The sequence below is a fragment of the Ctenopharyngodon idella genome, chromosome 6 (genome assembly GCF_019924925.1).
Source record: "Ctenopharyngodon idella isolate HZGC_01 chromosome 6, HZGC01, whole genome shotgun sequence".
Classification (NCBI taxonomy): domain Eukaryota; kingdom Metazoa; phylum Chordata; class Actinopteri; order Cypriniformes; family Xenocyprididae; genus Ctenopharyngodon; species Ctenopharyngodon idella.
Genome location: NC_067225.1, coordinates 11498193 through 11519173, shown reverse-complemented (window position 1 = coordinate 11519173; position 20981 = coordinate 11498193). Strand labels below are relative to the sequence as shown.

Genomic DNA, 20981 nt, shown 5'->3' with positions numbered 1-20981 from the left:
ATATTTTTTTTTTCCCTTAAAGGTATAGTTCACCCAAAAAATGGAAATTCTGTCATAAGTTTCCTTCTTCTGCTGAACACAAAAGAAGATATTTTGAAGAATTTGGGTAACCAAACAGTTAATGGACCACATTGACTTACATAGTATGGGGGAAAAAAAAACCGATTTGGTTCAACTGTTGGGTTACCGACATCCTTCAAAATATCTTCTTTTGTGTTCAGCAGGAGAAAGAAATTCATACAGGTTTGGAACAACTTGAGGGTGAATAAATGATGACAGAATTTTCATTTTTGGCTGAACCATCCCTTTAATATGTATTATTATTCACGAGCATGAAACTTGAAACTTCTGGAATTGCAAAATGAATAGTTGTATTTTAAATAGACCATATGATGCTATTTTAAAAAGATCCTTGTTTTGTTTATTAGGTGTACAAGAATAGGTTAACATGGAAAACAATGTTTTTCACATTTTGTACATTATCGCACCACCTCTATTCCCAGTCTGTCTGAAACTGGAAACTCAGAGCGTTTTTATCCTACTTCAGAAAGGGTTCTGATTGGCCAGCTGAGCCAGTGCATTGTGATTGGCCAAACACCTCAAGTATGTGTCTGAAGTGTAACGTTGCTTAGCTCCCAAAGCAATTGACCCTTCGCCGGGAGTTTGATTGACAAGCGATCTAACCAATCATAACGCCGAATCCACCATTTTGTCCGACAAAGCAGTCAGGAGTTAGAAGATTAACCTCAGTGGACTTGAACTTGAAAAATGGTGTGTACTGACGTCTTTCCGTGTTTGAAACAACATTCCTTCTCATGTTCATTCATGTTTATTTGATACTATAAATTAACTAGTAAGAAGAGATTATCGGTTCACGAGCTGCTTGAGCTGAGGCGCTACAGCAATCTGTCACGACACATTAAAGAGCCACAAAACGTTTTTTATTGTTCAGATTTCTTAAAAAAAATTACACAGTTTGAAAGCTGGGACTTTGTTTAATATCATAAGTAACCTGCTCTGTCTTGTCTGTCGAGGTGTTGTCAGTGTCCTCTTTGCTCCGAGATGTATTTTTCACTCTGTGTAGCGTGACAGCGCCATGGCTTGTCGGACAAAGCAACAGTAACTAAGGGAGGTGGGTCTTTGCAAAGGGTCAATTGTAAACAAACGGTTTGTTGTTGGATTTATCAGTCAGTCAGATTCTGAAAATGAGGATGATCAAGCAGATCGATCTGAACCAACATTAGAACTCCACAACATTAGTTACTTGTGTTATCTTTCAAGCCTCAGAAAGGTAGTGAAGACATCATTACAGTAATCCATGTGACTCCAGTGGTTTAACCTCAGTTTTATGAAGCGACGTGAATGCTTTGTTTGTGCAAAGACACATGATTTACCACTTTATTTACAAAATATTACCATATTGTTTTGAATATAAGATGACCCCCCCTCCCCCTCCCCCCGGTCCCCTTTTCAAGATGCACCTTTTGGAAAAAGTCTTTTTGAAGACCAAATCTTGTATTTTATAAAGAAAAATAAGTATAATTTTGCCTACTTTTTCATATATTTAGTTTTTGTATTGTATTTGTATTGAAAGTATGGTAAATACTGGTAAAATGTACCAACGATCACATTTGAAAATAAACACTTTTTGGCATACCATAAAAATATATAACAATTATATATTTTTTGGTGAACGTATGGGGGAAGTTTGGTCCTGTCAGTGAGGCACGGAAACATAAGTCACGCGGCTCTTAAACGGTAATCTTTTCTTTGACTGTTGGGCTGGGATAACAAAATTGATGCATCGCAATTTGTGGATCGATTCTGAGATTTTCCGAATGCATCGCGATTCTCTCTGGAATCAATTCTGAACTTAGTTTTTAACAGCAGATGGCACTCTAGGCTAGTTTAACCACACACTCAAATGCTCATGAAGAAGAGCGCTGAAAATCAATCCAGAATCATTTCTCAGTTTGCAATGCATCAATTTATTGTCCCAGCCCTAGTTTTTAAGACTGTCATTTTGCGCTTGTGATCTTCTAACATTAAACTCGGACACACCATATTTCTTGGCACACTTGATTTTTTTTTTTTTTACGCGTATTTGGCGCCACCTATTGTTGCGGTTATGTTATTTACATGTAAAAGTCTAGACCCTGAATATAAGATGAACCCATTTTTTTAAGATGTATTTCTAAGAAAAAAACATTGTCTTATATTCGGAACAATACGATAATCTCTAACACGTTCACAAGAGCACCACGACGCATGTGTTTTTTTTTTTTTTTTTTGACGCGAGAGCAGACGTTGTTGTGTGAATGCACGTTGGAGATTAATATTTTGTAAGTAAAGTGCTAATTTTTTTTTTTTTTTTGCGCAAACAAAATTGAGGTTAAACCACTGGAGTCACATGGATTACTATAATGATGTCTTTACTACCTTTCTGTGGCTTGAAAGTGGTTGTTGAATAGACTTTCAATGGAAGGACAGAAATCTCTCAGATTTCATTAAAAATATTTTCATTTGTGTTCTGAAGATGAATGAAAGTCTTATGGGTGTCGAACGACATGAGGGTGAGTAATTAATGACAGAAGTTTCATTTTTGGGTGAGCTAACTCTTTAAAGACACACACACACACACACACACACACACACACACACACACACACACACACACACACACACACACACACACACACACACACACACACACACACACACACACACACACACACACACACACACACACACAGTGAATGATAATATTTGCTCCTAGCCCCCTAATAATGTCTCCCGGGCAGGAGTATGTGTGTGTTTACGTAGGATGCTGTTCTTCCTCTCACTGACAGCTCCTTCTTTATTACATTCTTTCTCTCTCCTTGACAAACAGAATATCTGACACTTTTATCCTTCTGTCTTGCCCTCTCATTCTCTCCAACCGTGCTTCCCATTACTCATCCTTGTCCTTCCCACAGAATTCTCATTTAGCAAGCACACCATTGTCTGTGTCAGGTACTGCAGGCGTCCCGTACTTTTGCGTTTGTTGGGTGTGTTTATGTAGGTGACTGGTGGAATTCTGTTAACATTCAGAGCGTCTGGGTCTGGAGTGTGTGTGAGGGGCAGACACAAGACTGACAGCTGCTTAATGACAACGAAAGTCACTTCAATAAAGCATTTACACTTTGTGGGCGTTGGGCTTCCGTGACCGCTGATGTGGAAGGGTCTTAACACAGTGGATGTCATTGTTTTGTTTGCTGTTTTTTCCCAAAAGAATGTGGAAAGGGCTTTTTGAGATAAGCAGCTCTTTGAGACGTGTCCAGGACATTTCCTTTTAAACTCTTTATGACATAAATCTCTGCGTTCATAAAATGGAACACACATTGGCACAAGGGAAAGGCTGCACCAGCCGTCTGTACAGTCTTTCTTAAATTGGGACATAAAGTTCAAATTAGCGACTTAGTGACTACTAGTTAGTTAGTTAGTTAGTTAGTTAGTAATTAACTAACTGTTCTAAATTTTGTTGCATCATTTGTTGTTAAGGTGGAACTTAGCCAGTAGTTTGTAAGCTCTCCATAAAGTAAAGACACATATGACTTTTACCTTATACTGATTCAATAAGAAGCCTGCAAATGTGTAAACAAACGTTATGTAAGTAATCATGAAATAAAATAAGTATAATTAAATAAGTAAATAGTATTAAGGAACTATATTTAAAATTGTGACAGTAAAGACTTTTACATTGTTACAAATTCAAATAATTGCTGTTCTTTTGAACTTTATATTAATTAAAGAATTCTGAAAATTAATCATGCAAAAAAATGGGTTAAAAACAACCCAAGCTGGGTTGAAAATGAACAAACCCAGCGAATGGGTTGTTTTAGCCCAGCGAATGGGTTGTTTTAGCCCAGCGATTGGGTTGTTTTGAATGGGTTGTTTTTGCCCACCGATTGGGTTGTTTTAGCCCAGCGAATGGGTTGTTTTTGCCCAGTGAATGGGTTAAATGTTTACCCAACCTACTGAGTAGTTTTATTTAGTTTGATTAAATTAAACTACCCAGCAGGTTGGGCAAACATTTAACCCAACTGCTGGGTTAAAACAACCCAATCACTGGGTTTGTCCATTTTCATCCCAACTTGTTGTTTTTAACCCAGCATTTTTGAAAGTGTGGTTTTCACAAAAATATAAAGCAGCACAACTGTTTTCAACATAGATAATAATCAGAAATGTTTCTTGAGCACAAAACCAGCATATTAGAATGAATTCTGACGGATCATGTGACACTGAAGACTGGAATAATGATGCTGAAAATTCATCACAGGACTAAATTACATTTTACAATATATTAAAGTCGATACTTTATTTTTTTTAAATAATATTTCACAATATCACTGTTTTTACTGTATTTTTTTATATGCAGCCTTGGTGAGGATAAGAGACTTCTTTCAAAAACTTTTTTGAATGGTATTGTATACTAATAAACACGCTATGAGAATTAAAGTTTATGTATTTTAATTCATATTTTTGTTTTAACATGACATACATATGCAGTTGCACAGGGTGATGCACACTATTAAGTCACACTTTTTTTTTTTTTTTATCAATTTTGTGCTGAGTCATTCACTATGGTCTTGCTCTTAAAAAGTAAATGTATAGAAAAGTCAAATCATTAGATGTGCATAAGTTTGTAGAGTGCTCATATATGCAACAACTAGATTAAGTTGGTCAAAATTACACAACTGTTGGTCTGTATACACATGCATCAGATAGACATCGTTGTGCATGTCTTGCGCTATGAGTGTAGTGATTTTTAAGATGTAATGGCAAATTAAAAACAATTATGAAAAACAAGCTATAAGACCGCTGAATTCTGATAGTCTTCTATATTAACAGCCCCACATCAAGGTGTGCATGAGACGAGGAAATCGGTCTGTATAAAAATCTTTTTTGTTCTATAATGTTATATTTAATGTTATTTATAGATATATTCTTGAGGGAAAAACCCGCTGCCAACTTGCATCGCTGACATCTTGAAAGGCTTCCTGTGTTCTAAAGGAATCTGATGGATTTCAGCCAACTTAATGTCCTGTTTTTCTGAACACCAAGCACTTCCTCTCACTGCCTCTCTTGCCTCCATGTTTTTTGTGCTTGTGCTCTCTCTTATCTAGAACATGTGCATAGTTCAACTGCGATTGCATAGCAAACAGTTCTGCACAAAAATAATGGTCCGTTACTGTAGATTATATTGCTTGATATTGCAAACTGTTATTTATCATATTATTATTTTATTATTATTTATTATTTTAACCTTAAACGCACTGGTTTATTGGGCAAATTATTTATTTACTGCATTTTGTTATTCTTCCAGTTATTTACCTATAATAATGAATTGGAAGTTGTGCACATTCACAGAAAAAAGATTACTTGCGCTATTGCAAAGTAAGGTGGATGGATAATACTGACATAGAGTATACAAGCAATATTTTGTTTAAGTCTATAACATAAAACTATCCTTAATTATGAATTATAAGTTGATGACATTCATATAAACACTTTAACTTAAAATATTTAAAATGTTGAAAGTAATTCAAAAATAATTACACTAAAAAAACTGGGTTAAAAACAACCTAAGTTGGGTTGAAAATGGACAAACCCAGCAATTGGGTTGTTTTAACCCAGTGGTTGGGTTAAATGTTTGATCAACCTGCTGGGTAGTTTGTAACTCAACTACTGTTTAAAAATGGCTGTATTTCTTGCTTAAAATGAACCCAAAATATGTTGGATATTAACATTTATTAATATGTTTAATAAATGAACATATTAATAAGTTTAATGAATAATTAAACAATAAACATTTATTAAATTGCTATTTTGGGTTCATTTTAAGCCAGCCATATAGTAATTTTTAAACAATAGTTGGGTTAAATAAAACTACCCAGCACGTTGGGCAAACATTTAACCCAGCATTTTTTACATTGTAAAGTTCATTGCTATGCAATTTTCTGTAAAGCTTTTCTGATTTAGCAACAAATACCCAAGAGATTTAGTCAAAACTGTTTTGCTTCAACATGTCTTCAATAAATGGAATGGAGCAAGTTGTTTTCTCAGTAACGTTGGCGTTTTCAGATGCCGCAGGACGCAGCGTAATTATAGGCTCCAAACTCACTCACAGCCATTTTTCCATATTTATACGCAAGCCTGAATTTGAAACATTATTGTTAGATTGGTAATGCTTTGCTTGCCATCTATCTGTTGACAGAAGGAAGTTGGGCAACTGGTGTCCAGATGGATTTAAAGGAGATGAATTGAAGCTTGGCTTTTGTCCCTAACATCTGTGACTCTGAGCTGTGTTGCGTAGCGACAGCTAGATGGCATCAGCATATTGAGTGACCTGCAGCAGGCTGGACTGAGGGGCTTTGTCCAGAGCGGCCCGTCTCACAGACTCACGCTGCCATTACTGACATGGATGTTGTAATACAGTTAATATTAGCACTTAATCATAATGTCATTTAATTGTTCAAGTGATTTCAATTTAGTATTACATTTCAGTTCCATTCCTGGATGGAAGCACTTCCACATCAAATGCTGATTTCTTCTCAGGGTTTTGGGCTGTAGCTCAGGTTATCTGGTCTAAATCTAATGCTCAATGGCAGATCAGCTGTGCGTTGTGCAGCTGGCCAAATCCTCTTTAAATTGTGATCACGTCAAGAGACTTAATCCTGCTTCCTGTATTACCTCATCAGCCCCGCTTCCTCTCTGTCGCCAGGCCAGGGTGGCATTTGTAGCACTTTACCCACAGTTTAAAGTGTTCTGAAAGTTTTTTTTTTTTTTTTTTTTTCAAGCAAAAACTGTTTGCATCAGACTAGAATCTGGTCTAACAAGCCACTTTGATGATGTTGACATAGCAAACAAACAGATTTATACTATGCATCATTTGGCCAAAAAAACCCAAACCTTATTTTTGACAAATATGCAATTTGTACTGCCATATAATAAACATTTTATATCTTACTGCTGAGACATCAGCTATCATGTTGAATCAGGTGTAAAAACTATGCAAAAAATGCTTTTTGACTCCAAAAAAGTTGTTTTGCTAATACTCTAATAAATAATAATTCTAAAAAATAGTTGTTGTATAATTTTTTTGTTTGTACCTTTTTAGGTTTTATTCTAAAAACCTCTTGGCTTTTTTGACAGAAAAGCAATGAAAGACATTGAATTTCAGTATGTGACACATTTGTAAACCACTATAAGTATCATTCCAAATCTGGCGACAAACTGTTATGTCTTTTTCTGTCCCAAAATAGTTTAAATTACATTTTTTTTTTTTTTTTTTTTTTTTTTTTTAAATTATGCAAATGTAAATATTAAGTAAACCTGGATTGCTTTTCATTAGGGCTACCCCCGACTAAAGATTTTTCTAGTCAACTAGTAGTCATTCATTCAAGCCATCAGTCGACTTATCACAGGCTTATATTAATTTAATTACTTACAATATACTGAGGGGAATACTAAACTAATGAGCCTTTAATATATAGGTGTAATGTATAGCCTATTCCACGCTCAAGCACACATAAAGCTTGCCGCAAAGCACTGGCAAAAGCAATGGTCGGGAAAAAAATAGCAAGAAGACATTTTAATTACTTGTTAATGAAATGAACATTGTTTTCTGAGTCAGTGTCAGCTGCAAACATGAAGTCGACGATGCTGGCTCGCCATCTCCGCAGTATAGTTAAACACACCTATAGAGAGAAGTGCACCCTTCATACGGATTACATAAGCAGTGTATTTGAATTGGTTCATTTCAAGCTTTCCATAGATATATTTCTCATGTCTGTGAGGCAAGTATATGCTGAGTTTCGGTTCATTTTTGTGACGCGCTCCAGTTCGGTGAGACTGAGACGGCAGAAAGCACATCCTGTTTGTTTTCTTTGTTTTACAAAGGCACAACGTTTTCTTGTTATTGTGAGTTTACACAAATAAAAATAGATCCTTTACAGTTTCGAATGATGTATTACTCTTATGACCAAAAATGACGGTGTATTTTTAGTTGTTTCTGCTGTTATCACGGAAAAATGCAAGTGGTCACGCCGGCGCCTCCATGTCATGCAGTAAGCGCGCTATACTTCAGCTTCCACACTCCACACAAACACTAGCGCACATTTATCTAGGTTCACATTAGAGCGAGCAGCCATGTAAAGTTGCTACTACTAAAGTGTTTCAAATAATAAGCCGACTATTAAAATTTTAGTAGACTATGCCTCTTCTACTCTTACTCTTCTCATTTAGATGATAGAGTAATTCTGTGGACTACATATTTATTCATATATCAATCTCTTACAGTTTAAAGGCCAGGAATGTTTGACACGAAAAATGTGGTTTGTCTATTCAGACCAATGCGTAAAAAAAAAAAAAAAGTCAGGTGGCCTAACTGAACATGCAAATCCACTTTACGAAAAGTTAAGAATTGCTTTGTCTCTCGGAGAAACCAGTGTATTTCTGCTTTTCTAAAAGCGTAATGGCTTTAGAAAAGCAGAAATATCCTGGTTACTCTGGGAGACAAAGCACTATGTAACTCTTCTTTTCTGACACCCGCTTGTCACGAAGAAGACGGAAGTCAAACAGTATTTACATGTTTTACAGTCGAACGATTTATAGTCGTTCCGTATTTTTGTATCAATGTATGGTGTTTATCAAACAAAACCAAATGCAAGAGTACAGAGACAAGAGATCCAGTTCCGGATTCTTTTCCTGCTATTTATTCTCGTTTAGCAAAATAGTCTGTTTGTAAGTGTTGCAGTACTCAAGACCGGTCTTTTTTTTTTTTTTTTTTTTTTGAAGGTCTCAGAATAAGGGTTACGTTTAAACAACAATGATGTACTAAAAACAGAAATGTTTTCCTTTGCGTTTTTCGCGTACAGATGACAATGTTGTCAAAACGATTCCCATTCACATGGATCTGCGAAAACGACTAAAAAAATGCTGTATTCTGCTGCCAGGCCAGTAGATGGCGATGTCTCTTTGTAAAGAAACACTATGCGTAAATGAACAGCCAAAATGCATAAAAAGTTTTCCGTATTTAGTTGAAAACAGTGTCATGTAAATGGCTCCTAAGAGGACTCCGGATTTTAGGATTTTATTTCAAGAGCACAACTGCGGAGATATCACTAAATTGCCAGTGCATTGTCTGATTTGTTTAACATCATTAATGTGATTGGAAAAAAAAAAATTTCTTGCTTCAAATGCATTCAATAACTTATTGCTAATTTTGTTTCTTTTGTGCCGGTCAGAAATCAAGGGGGGATTGTGTCAAAAATCTTAGGTCTTGACTACAACACTGCAGTTCATGAATGCCAAAAAGTCGTAGTTTTATGTAGCAGCAGCTGCTCTGAGCATGTGACCAAAAGTGTGACTGTCGATTGGTTGGCCAGGTTTCTTCACAATGCAATGGAAAAGAAATTAGAAAACCTTTTCCGTAAAATAATCTGTCCGATTGAAAACATGCAAATGTTTGTCGGCCTAAATGGACACATTAATGGCAAATACAAAATTTTAATGCAAATGTTTCACATAGAATATTCATCATGGTGTGAACAGGACTTCATAATTGCACAGCAGTTTCAATATTATTTTGATTAATTGTGCTCTTTAATTATTAGGCCGATTACATTCCTTGTATGATATCTATGTGTAGAACTTGCGCAAGATTCAGTTTGTAGAGCGTGAGAGCTGAGTCAGTATTTTGGCAGTGTACAGCTGAGGTTGAACGTGAACCGTGAGTGAGTTCAGGATGTTTTTTTTTAGGCAGGTTGTTGTTGGAAGGCGGCTTGAGAGACAGAATGAGCATATGGTGTGATCTGTGAAGGGTGATTAAGGCTGGATGAAGGCAGGAGCACTGCAGGGATGCCCAGGGGGTCTTGGCTCAGCTGCTGCCTGTACTGCCACTCTGATAGGAAATGGCATGCTGTTCCTGCCCCACTTTGGTTGGCATTGTGGCTGTGCAGTTCTGATAAGATTACCAACACATTTGGAATATGCCATATTGAAGAGATGGAAACACACACACGTTTACACTGATTCAACTTGTTGGGTAAGCAGAGCAGGATCAGATCATGCACTGTAATGTCTTTCACTCACGGGCAGAAGTGTGTGAGTGTGTGTTTGTGAACTTGGCCTCTGAACTCAAGCCCTTCCTCCACCTGCTCATGAATATGTAATGCGTGTGCTAAATGCCACACTGAAACGACATGGCTCATGAATAATTAATGCTCCAATGTAACAACATGACTCAAATGCTAGTCTGAAGCCCTTGAGATGACCTTAAAGCTCCTATAAACACATTTGATCACTATATTAAGACCTGGTTTGACCTTTAATCTTTCCCAGCAAGAAAATGGTGTCCTAAAAGTTTTTATAAATGTTTTGTGTACAGTATAAAAATCATACACTAATGAATGTTTTTGTTTCTCTTCTTTTTTTATGTAATCTTGGCTTCCTTGTCGTGATGGTCACAGGTAAGAGAAGTTTTATTTATTTAAATCAACGCACACAATCAAATGAATAATAAATAACTATTCATTTATTAGAATTTAAAATATATATTATATAAATCGTGTAATACCGTGTCATAAGCAGATGCAGTGTTATAAAACATCACGTTATTAATGGTATCTCTTCCATGTTTTTTCAGTTTTTGTGGTCAAACGTAACAAGAAACCCTCATTTTTGTTGTTCATTTGGTTTGTGTTTCTGTGGAGAGATTGTGTAGGTTTGTTGTATGTGTAAGTTGCTATTGCTGTCTGATGAAGTATCGTGGAAATATGAAATTGAATTGTGAGAGAATGCGTAAACGGAAGAGTGTTATTGCTTACTAAAACTATTAAAAATGGTTTTCATTAATTGAAATAAAGCTGAAATAAAATATTATTACATCAAAACCTTAAAGCTAATTCAAAATATTAATAAATGCTATAAAAGCATAAACCGAACTCGTAGACTGTGTTGTATGATTGATCATCACACGTCATTTTCATGTTCAGTGTGGACAAACAAGTTTCTTATAGCTGAAATCTTGTGTAATGACTACTTATGACAATGTAAAAACACAAAACGCTAAAATGTCTTATTAAATGTTATTTCCTTAAAGATTTTAGTCTTGTTCAAACTGTCAGTCCAAATCTGATTTTTGTGCATATCCGATTGAAATTTGATTATATTTAGCAAGTGTGAACATCAAAAAATCACATAAAATATGATTTTTTTGACCCATTACCCATACATTCTGAGACTGGCAGAGACGGCAGCAGGGAATAACATTGTCATGTTGTAAGAAAACATGTAAATCCTTCAGATCAGATTCCAATCACATACACAAATAATCAGATTTGGACTGACTAGCAATAATTACTAAACTGTAAGCAAGTTCTGTAACATCGTGGGAATGTTAGTAATTTCTAGGGCTGCCTTCAACTAAAGGTTTTTGTAGTCGACTAGTAGTCATTCATTTAAGCGATCAGTGGACTAATCACGCATTCATATTAATAAACCATATAAATCATAATAATGAGCCTTAAATAGCATTTTATATATATATATATATATATATATATATATATATATATATATATATATATAATATATAATATATATATATATGTATGTGTATATATGCAGAGATGAAGTCGACGATGCCGCAGTAGTGGACGCACCTAAATGAACTTTTCATGTGGATTACATATCTGAGAATATTTGTTTTAGATTTGAATCGGTTCATTTAAAAGAAGACAATTAAAGCTTTAGATATATTTCTCATGTCTGTGAGGCAAATATACGCTGAGTTTCGTTCATTTCTGTGACGCGCTCAAGTTCATAGAGACCGAGACGGCGGAAAGCTCATCCTGATTTGTTTATATTATTTTACAAAAGCACGTTTTGTTGTTATTGTGAGTTTACACAAATAAAAGCAAAACATTTACAGTTTCGAATGTTGGATTATTCTTGTCTGTATGACCGAGCTAAACGTCAGTAATCGCACCGGCTCCTCCATGTCATGCAGCAAGCGCTCTCTCCACACAAACACCTAATAATAGCGCACATTTATCTAGGTTAACGTTAGTGCGAGCAGACTCATAAAGTGATAAGCCATATTTGAGGTTGATATAATGATGAATGATAGGCAAATGTTTGTCACCGACTGCGTGATTTCGCCACTTTCTGCGACTAACCAACTAATACCAGCTTTGGTCGACTAAGCCTCTTCTCATTGACTAACGATTAGTCAACTATTAGGGGGCAGCCTTAGTAATTACTGCTGTTCTTGTAGTATTATGATGTTTCTTCCTGTTACCAGCTTCTATTCCTATGCTTAGTGTCATCTGATTTTAATATTATCAGTTATTCTTAGCATTATCTGATGTTCCTGTATATTATCTGCATTTCCTTGAGCTTAGTATCATGTTCTGTTCTGTTCTTTGACTATCTATTTATAGCTTGCTATAGCTTGCTATAGCATTGCATGAATCTTACTCCCATTTGCATAAATCTTACTCCCATATTTTTCAAGATTGTGGTTTTGTGTGAATTGTCTATACATTCAATATGCCTGTGTGTGTGTGTGTGTGTGTGTGTGTGTGTGTGTGTATGTGTTCCAGCAGGGGTCTGTACTCTCTGCTAACTGACCCATTTTCCACAGCCTCATGGGGGGGATGAAAGGCAGCGCGGTGCTTCACTCTTTCAATCTCTCTTCATCAAAAAGAGAGATGGAGAGCCGTTCAATCGCACCTTATTCACTGTTCAAACCCCTCTATCCCAGCATCCCCACATCATCTCCATCACAGCTCTGTTGGTGGTCTTTTAATGTCTAAACAAGCGCCGTTTAAAGTTTTTTAACGGGTTTGCGTGAGCTGACACAGAAAAGCAAGCGTTTCTCCTGAGTTTCAGGGCTGAGATTCATATTTAATGCAATGCGGAGAGTGTGTGAGTGTGTGTGTCGATGCGTAGGAGGGAAGCTGCAACCGAGGGTACGCTTTTGAACGTAGAAAGAGCATGAGAGTGTCTTTTATATTCCACTGCAGTGTCAATTCCCTTTTGGCTTTGCTAGTTTTCTGATCTCCATTTTAGCAGTGACCTGCAAAAATGCTAACATAGAACGAGTCTTTCACCACCATTTTGTTTCAGTTCCTGTAACGTCGAGGTTGATGAAAGGCCTGAAAGTAAAATCTGCCCTCAGGAAAAGTGACCGTCATATGAGAGACCGTCATGTTGAGGTGTTGCTGTGTGTTTCTAGTCTTCTGAACTCAGTCTGGAAGTGAACAACTGTTGATTTCATTGTCATAAACTGCTTCTAGTGGTTTTATAGTCACGACAAGCTTAGAACTACAGCATGAAAGCAGACCATGGGGCACTGGATGTCTTCTGTTTTGTAGGGAATTTAGCTCTTTGTTAGCAACATTTTTCCATGGCAAATAAACACACTTTCTCATCCACGGCCACTGAACACTGTGGGTGGTTTCCTTCTGCTTTTTTGTAGAATAAAAACAATAAAATATGCATTAATCAGGTCATGACTCATTACATTACAAAGAGGTTTGTCCAAGGCTTTCCTCGCTGTGCCAGCAGGTGGTGTACACCTACAAGGATTTCAGTTAAATAAAATAATTGGTATTATTTTTTTTCTTTTCTTGGATTAAGATTCACAGACTGTAACCAGGTAATTTGTTAATTAACATAATTGGACTTTTTATTTAATATTATAAAATGTATTGCATAATATTTTATTAATTGATTTAAATATGTATAATTATGTTTTCTATTAACAAATGTAACAAATATTAACTTTATTAAAAATTAAAAAAGTGAACCTTTATTGCAGAGGTAATATTTCAGTTCATTAGGAAAACTTTGATTTTAAATATACTGTTAATAAATACCAATTATATGTTTTATATATTACTTATTTATTATATAATATTTTACTGTATCATTAGTGTAAAATGTCAGTTCATTAGAAAACGTATTTGACAATGAAACTGATAACTTTCTTGGATTTAAGCAGCACATTTGCTTATTTTGCTGTTGTTTCATCACAATTGACCATATGCACAGAACGTGCTTAAGAACTTCCGCAATAATATAAGCCAGCTGGAAAACTTCCGTTGAAATGTCACTTATTGGTGTGTCGGTATCTTCACTGTCCTGAGTTGTGTAATACTTGCTTTATAATCAGAATATAGTCACTTAAATAGTCAGGCCTAGCCTTAAATTTAGTTACTCAAACATAAGACGACATAAAAAAGATGCGTCCCTCAGTGTTCCTCCTCAGCAAAATTCAATTCAACCATCAGTTTTCATTGTAGACTTTAAATAGATTCAGTGAATAAAATGTGTTTTCACAAGTGTGCTGAAATCATTGAGCATTGACCGAAATCGGCAATTCATTTACGAGAAAAGTTATTGTTTTTCATGAGATTTTGTGAGTACTTTATTCTTCACCTTGACAAAATGTTTTTTTTTTAAACCTAGTGATTTTATAATATTTAATATTTATTCAAAAGCAAAACTGAGTGAAAAAATATTACGGCTAATATGAGCCAATAAATGCTCCTCTGCCGCCATCTGCTGGTTATAATGGTAATTAATGTCTTTTATTTTTAAATATAAGTGTTTTTTATCAAATGTTGGATTATCTACATCTTGAAACGTTTGGTTTTACAAAAGGGTACAATCTCAGAAGGATAAACCAATAAAGTTTTGGTCATCACGTTAAAAATAACTGGAAAAATGTCCAATTACAGACACCATGTTTCTTATTGCAACGTTCACAGTAGCTTCATGTCTTTATTCCAATCAATAAAACTGGTTTATTGGCAAATTAGGCAAGTGTGATAACTGCATTAAAATATAAATACAGCATTAAAAAGTTAACCATTGATTTGTTTTGTGTCGATGTACAGCGAGTACAGAATGACAGCTAACAGTTCACCGGAAATGCCCAAGCTGACTTAACGAAAACCAGGAAGTAATCGAGCATATGGTAAATTAGAAACATGTTCCATTAGAAAAGTGTTGCTTGCTGACATTATCATATCATGTAAACACAATCTAATTGAGGTTCACATTGGGTTAACCTGATCACCATCACTTTTTAGGAAAGAGTTTCTGGGCTTTCCTCTGTTCCATGGGTAAATCTGTCACTCAGGTTCTGTTCTTAACCAGCATTCAGTTGGGTAACAATAGAGGAGCTTTGTATTAGTGGTTAGAATGAAATCAGATATGAGTGAACCTCACTTTACAATCCATTAGTTAAAGCGATGATAAGTTTCTCTTTCTCACTGTCATTCTTTCAACCTTGATGGTAAAACACTGATCAAGACATGGAGCAGATCCTTGTTCTCGCACTCATTCCCATTGAGAGCTGTGGTGCTTTTCCTTTTAAGCCTTAGATAATAATGCGGATCAGAGATTCTGTGCGGGCCGCACCTGTGAAGCTCTCTGGTCCGTATTAAAGATCTTACATGATGCAGGAGTGATGAAACCCGCCAATCACTGGGCCTGTCGACACCCTGCCACTGGAACGCAGCAATAAACAGGGTTTCCCCCCGCCCCTGAGCCTTTTATCTCAGATGAAAGTCTCTCCCCTGTGAGTCTTGCCAACCCTTCCAAGTGCAGCAAATGGGCCAGAGAACACCTGCTAAAGTCAGCATGTTTTTTTTACATCCCTCACTGTTCCTTCCTGTTTCTTTTATTCTCTTTCTGTCTGTCCACCCACCTTGCTCTGGGATCCTCTTTTCTCTCAGGCCTGAGTCCTCCTTCAGAAGGTTAGGTTGGCACTGGGCATCTACGTCATAAGTCTGTCATAACAGTGAATTCTTTTCAGTTCTACTGTTGTGGTTTGTTGGTTGTTTGTTTTATGGGCCCCTTGTTAAACTGCTTCTGCTGTGTCGAAATATACAAAACCTTTCAAGACTATTTGCCTTTGTCTCTGTGCTTCTATACGACTCTGATTTTGACATTTAATCAGGTGTTTTGTAGGATTATGGATGATTTTAGATTTTTTTTTTTATTTATTGGTATTGGTCACCTATTTTTGCATTTCAAAAATACTACAAAAAAGATTTTTTTTGAAAGAATTCAATTAAGAATTGTATTAAATTGATCAGTAGTGACTGTAAATACTCTCACATTGTTACTAAAGATTCTATTTTAAATTAATGCTGTTGTTTCTTCAAAAAATCCTGAAAAAATGCATTTTTATCTTACTTTTTTTTTTGTGAACACTATCTGTTAGGTTTAGGATCGGGTTTGGTGTGGGTGGTACGTTATTTTTCAAATGTGATAGAGCATTGACCTATTAGCCCCTCCCACCAGACATTTCATTCCAGAACTGCCACGATACGTACAACAAACATCATAAAACGTTGTCAGATTCACATTAGTCTGTTTCTGACGAAACTGAAAACACTTTTAGCTTTGAAAGTGTTGTGGAACATGCAAGACACAACTTTATATAATTTTGTACAGATGTCACCATAGCCACGGTTTTCCATTGAGCTTCGGTTGGACACTGAAGAATGGAGTAATGGCTGCTGAAAATGTAACTTTGCCATCTCAAGAATAAGTTATTCTAAATTGTAATAATATTTTACTGGATTTTTGATCAAATCGACCCTAAAATTTTGAACAGGTAGTATACCTTTGCCATCATCTACAGCTCACTTAAAGTTTATCTTTAAAAACACTAATCATTTAAAATGTAACGTTTCTGATTTTCAACCCACTTTGTATTGTTACAATGTAAATGAACAGTGTTTACTCATTCTCCATGTTATCTGGATCCAGATATTCACGTTTATTTGTGAGCAAAAGTCAGAAAAAGACTATTGACAGTTCCTTGGCTTTCGTAAAAACTACAGATTTACTTCCACATTTTTGAATCCCCAGTCAGATCAACATTGTCTACTCTTTAAACAGCATCATGGTAAAAATGGAGCACTATGGCAACAGCTTTCTTACCTGTATGCAATGTTTTTTGCTTCGGGGGGTTGGGCAGAACTGACAGAACGGCAGTTTCTTTCAGTTTTTCCCTTCCATTCAGCCTAAGACACTGTTCGTGGTCATCCAGTTTGAAATATTGATTACAAACAAAAGTTTTTCAGATTTTTCCATCAGTTTTCTCCATATTTACGATTCTTTGCAGCCTTTAGCCCTTGCTTACAACACACAGGATCCTTCATTCGAAACTGAAAGTAACTAATTCCTGCTAAATGTTTACTCTTTGATTTCTTGCACTCTGTCAATACACAATACACGTCGACACTATCATGACTAAAAGTTTGCTAAGAAGTATTTCTTACTAAAGCATGATGGCATTTGACTCTGGTAAGCATATTCATAGCAGACTGGTCGAACAGCAACATGCCCAATGCATTATGGGTGTTTAAGTTTTCCTACCTATTTGGCAAAACAGATAACAGCCTTTTTTCTCTAGTCAGTTAGCACAGATTTCACTTTCTACTGTATAGACAGCCATGTTTTATTGAAAGCCCATTTTGCCAGCAGTGAAGTACCCATTTACTATAACACTTTCAATGAATTCTTTAGCAGATAATCATAATAATTGTCCATTTTTCAAACTGTACACTATTGCAATGCCTAAATTCACTTAAAATCAACAATTGATTTTAGTATTGACTTTTTTTAGCGTTTTTATTAATTTATTTATTAAAATTATGTAAATTTTTAGTATTGACCATTTATTGGTTATCGACCAGAATGTGAAAATAATTGATTTATCGTATTGACCATCACCAGAATTTTAACATCGTGCATCCTAATAAATCGATGCATCACATTTCATTGATTGCTTCTGAGATTTTCCGAATGCATCACGATTCTCTCTGGAATCGATCCTGAGCTTAGTTTTTAACAGCAGATGGCACTCTAGGCTAGTTTTGAACCGGACGCTCAAATGCTCATGAAGAAGAGCGCTGAAGAGTCTGAGAATGTACTTGCACCTCAGAATGCTTTTATGACGTGAGATTAATGTAAACAGCCCACTGCAAACACCCTTGTAATTCACTTCAACCTTTTTGAACTTCATGAATGATTATTTTATAGAAGGTTCAAGTGGCGTGTGTAAGAAATTGGAAGCTATCGCTTGTTTCTAAAGCACGCAGTGCCATCTGCTGTTAAACACTAAGCTCAGAATTGATTTGAGAGACAATCGCGATGCATTCGGGAAAAACTCAGAATCCATCCAGAATCATTTCTCGATTCACAATGCATCGATTTATTGTCTCAGCCCTAGTGCATCCCTATTTGAAATGTCTCACATTTAAGACACTATGATTTTTGCAATACAAAGAATTCTGCTTTCAGTTTTTTGGTGAATGTGGGAGATTTAGCTACATTTGTAGTCCAAAGCACTCGCGGAGCTCACTGAAACAGTGTGGGCTCTTTTAGCCTGCTGAGAAGACAGGTGGTTCTTCATGGTACTTCCTTTTCAGAGCAGGGATCTTGAAACATAATTTCATTAAAGCAGCTTTCATGGTCTGGACTGCAATTATCAGAATCCTGTGTTTTTCTTGGCCATGAATATAAAAGAGTGATGGGAAGAGGGAAAAAAAAGTCAGATCCAGAATACTCTAGACAGTGTTGGCTTTGAAGTAGATATCCAGCTCTTTTTGCCAAAGCTCTAAATTTGCAAGCATGATCTCTAAGTGTGTTATTTTTAGGATATTACAGTTTGTGCGTTCAGATAAGAAACGTATTTCAAAATCATTGAATTTGGCAGCACCACTTGAATTATGTGTGAGGTGTGAGGCCTTTCTCCAAAAGTTTCAGAGAAAATCTGTACAGTATGTTTTGCATACACATTAGGCAAAATCTCTAGTGTAAGTGATGCTCCTTTTATTTCGTGGCATGCAATGGGAAATCCTACACTGGAGAATTTTTCTGCAATCAGTCAAGCTCCTGGGTTGCCTCATGCCGTTCGAAATAACTGTACACCATCGTCATTTTTATTCAACTGCATGCAAAAATATGCAGAAAGATTGTGATATGGAAGATAGAAGCATGCTTGATGCTCACAACATCACCTATGTGTAGGCTCTGTTAGATATTTCATATGTGCCTGCTTTATATTCCATTCTCTGTGTTAAAGTATTCAGGAGGTATGAAGTCATGCAGTCACATTGATGATGGAACATGTGAAGGGCGATGTGTTGCATCAAGAGCGTGTAGTGCACACCTAGGCTTTTAAGCTTGCTTCTCTTTATGACAGTCCTGTGGATGTGATGAAAGGGCGAAGCTTGTTTGAAGTCGGACATCGTCGTGTACAGAGTGTATAATTTGCCTAAACTGATTTTCTTTAGCCTTGCTAGTGCAGAGGTTTGAAGCCCTACGATCAGAGCAATATTGAAGGAACTGGACCACATTCGGTGTGTGGGTCTATGTTGATGAAGCTGACGTGTCCTGTCGATTAATATATTCAAAAATACATAAAAAATGCAATTCATACACTCTAAAAAATGCTGGGTTGGAAATGGACAAACCCAGCGATTGGGTTAAATGTTTGCCCAACCTGCTGGGCAGTTTTATTTAACCCAATCGCTGGGTTTGTCCATTTTCAACCCATCTTGGGTTGTTTTTAAGTCTACATGCACTGACCCCTCTTCTAAGAGGATCATGTTTTTAATTTCTGAATTAAAATGTTATTTTTGGGGGGAGTAAAAAAAAAAAAAAAAAAGTCAGTGTGATACAACTGTACTAAACTGTACTCTAAAAAATGCTGGGTTAAAAACAATCCAAGTTGGGTTGAAAATGGACAAACCCAGCGATTGGGTTGTTTTAACCCAACAGTTGGGTTAAATGTTTGATCAACATGCTGGGTAGTTTCATTAACCCAACTGTTTAAAAATGACTATATGTCTGGCTTAAAATTAACCCAAAATATGTTGGAAATTAAAAATCAGACACATAATTACTAGAAGCAACAATAATAATCAAAAGGTGAACATTTATTAATAACCAATTTAATGTTTATAATTATTATTCATTAAACATATGAATAAATAAGCAATAAAGTAATTTTTAACAATAGTTGAGTTAAATAAAACTACTCAGCAGGTTGGGCAAACATTTAACCCAACCGCTGGGTTTGTACATTTTCAACCCAACTTGGATTGTTTATAACCCAGTATTTTTTAGAGTGCTTAATGAAGAAAGAAGGAAAAAAAAAAAAAAAAAAAAAAAAAAAAAAAAATATATATATATATATATATATATATATATATATATATATATATATATATATATATATATATATATATATATATATATAATCTATTATTTCTTCACTACTTAAAAATCTTAATATTAATATTCTTTTTTTTTAAGTGTGTCACAACTTAAATTAATATTTGAAAACCTTTTGTCTACTAAATCATAAGGTGCAACCAAATAATGTGGTAAAACATGCAGGAAAAAAACACAAAACAAGAAATGTTTTCATAGTTTTATGATTTATGTTTGTCAAGGTTTTTCTTTTTTTTTTGTGTGTGGAAAAAAAAAAGCAAGAGAAATTTGACCTTTTTAATATGACAAGGTAAGTTTACAGTAGTTCAGGTTGTAAAATGTCATGTGGTGAGACTCCCAAAAGCTCATAATTATAATGCATTTTTAACATTTTAACAACTCGCATGTATTTGAAATTGAATTGAAACTATTCCAGGCATTGCAATAATGTTGAAATAATAACTCTTACGGTTTTGACAAAACAGGTTTCACAAATCTTGTATTAAGATGAGCAAGAAATGAGTTCTTTGGACAGGGAGATGTAGATGAAGACTTTGCTGGAGTATCTTCACAGAGGCAGGTGGAGCTCCATTGGTGAGTTAGGGGGAGGACAGGGGTGATGGTGAGAAAAGCTGTACAGAATGGATCCTAATGAGCTGCTTCTAATCCGCCTAAATCTCTGTAACGATTCC

The 20981-nt window shown here is 35.7% G+C and overlaps 1 protein-coding gene and 1 long non-coding RNA gene across 3 annotated transcripts in view; one reads left to right on the top strand and one right to left on the bottom strand.

The window, feature by feature from the left end:
- The window catches only part of LOC127513925 (uncharacterized), a 757994-nt gene that overhangs the window by 340682 nt on the left and 396331 nt on the right, over nucleotides 1-20981 (bottom strand). The gene's annotated exons all lie outside the window — the stretch shown is intronic.
- agap1 (ArfGAP with GTPase domain, ankyrin repeat and PH domain 1) overlaps nucleotides 1-20981 on the top strand; it is a 200933-nt gene that overhangs the window by 30856 nt on the left and 149096 nt on the right. The gene's annotated exons all lie outside the window — the stretch shown is intronic.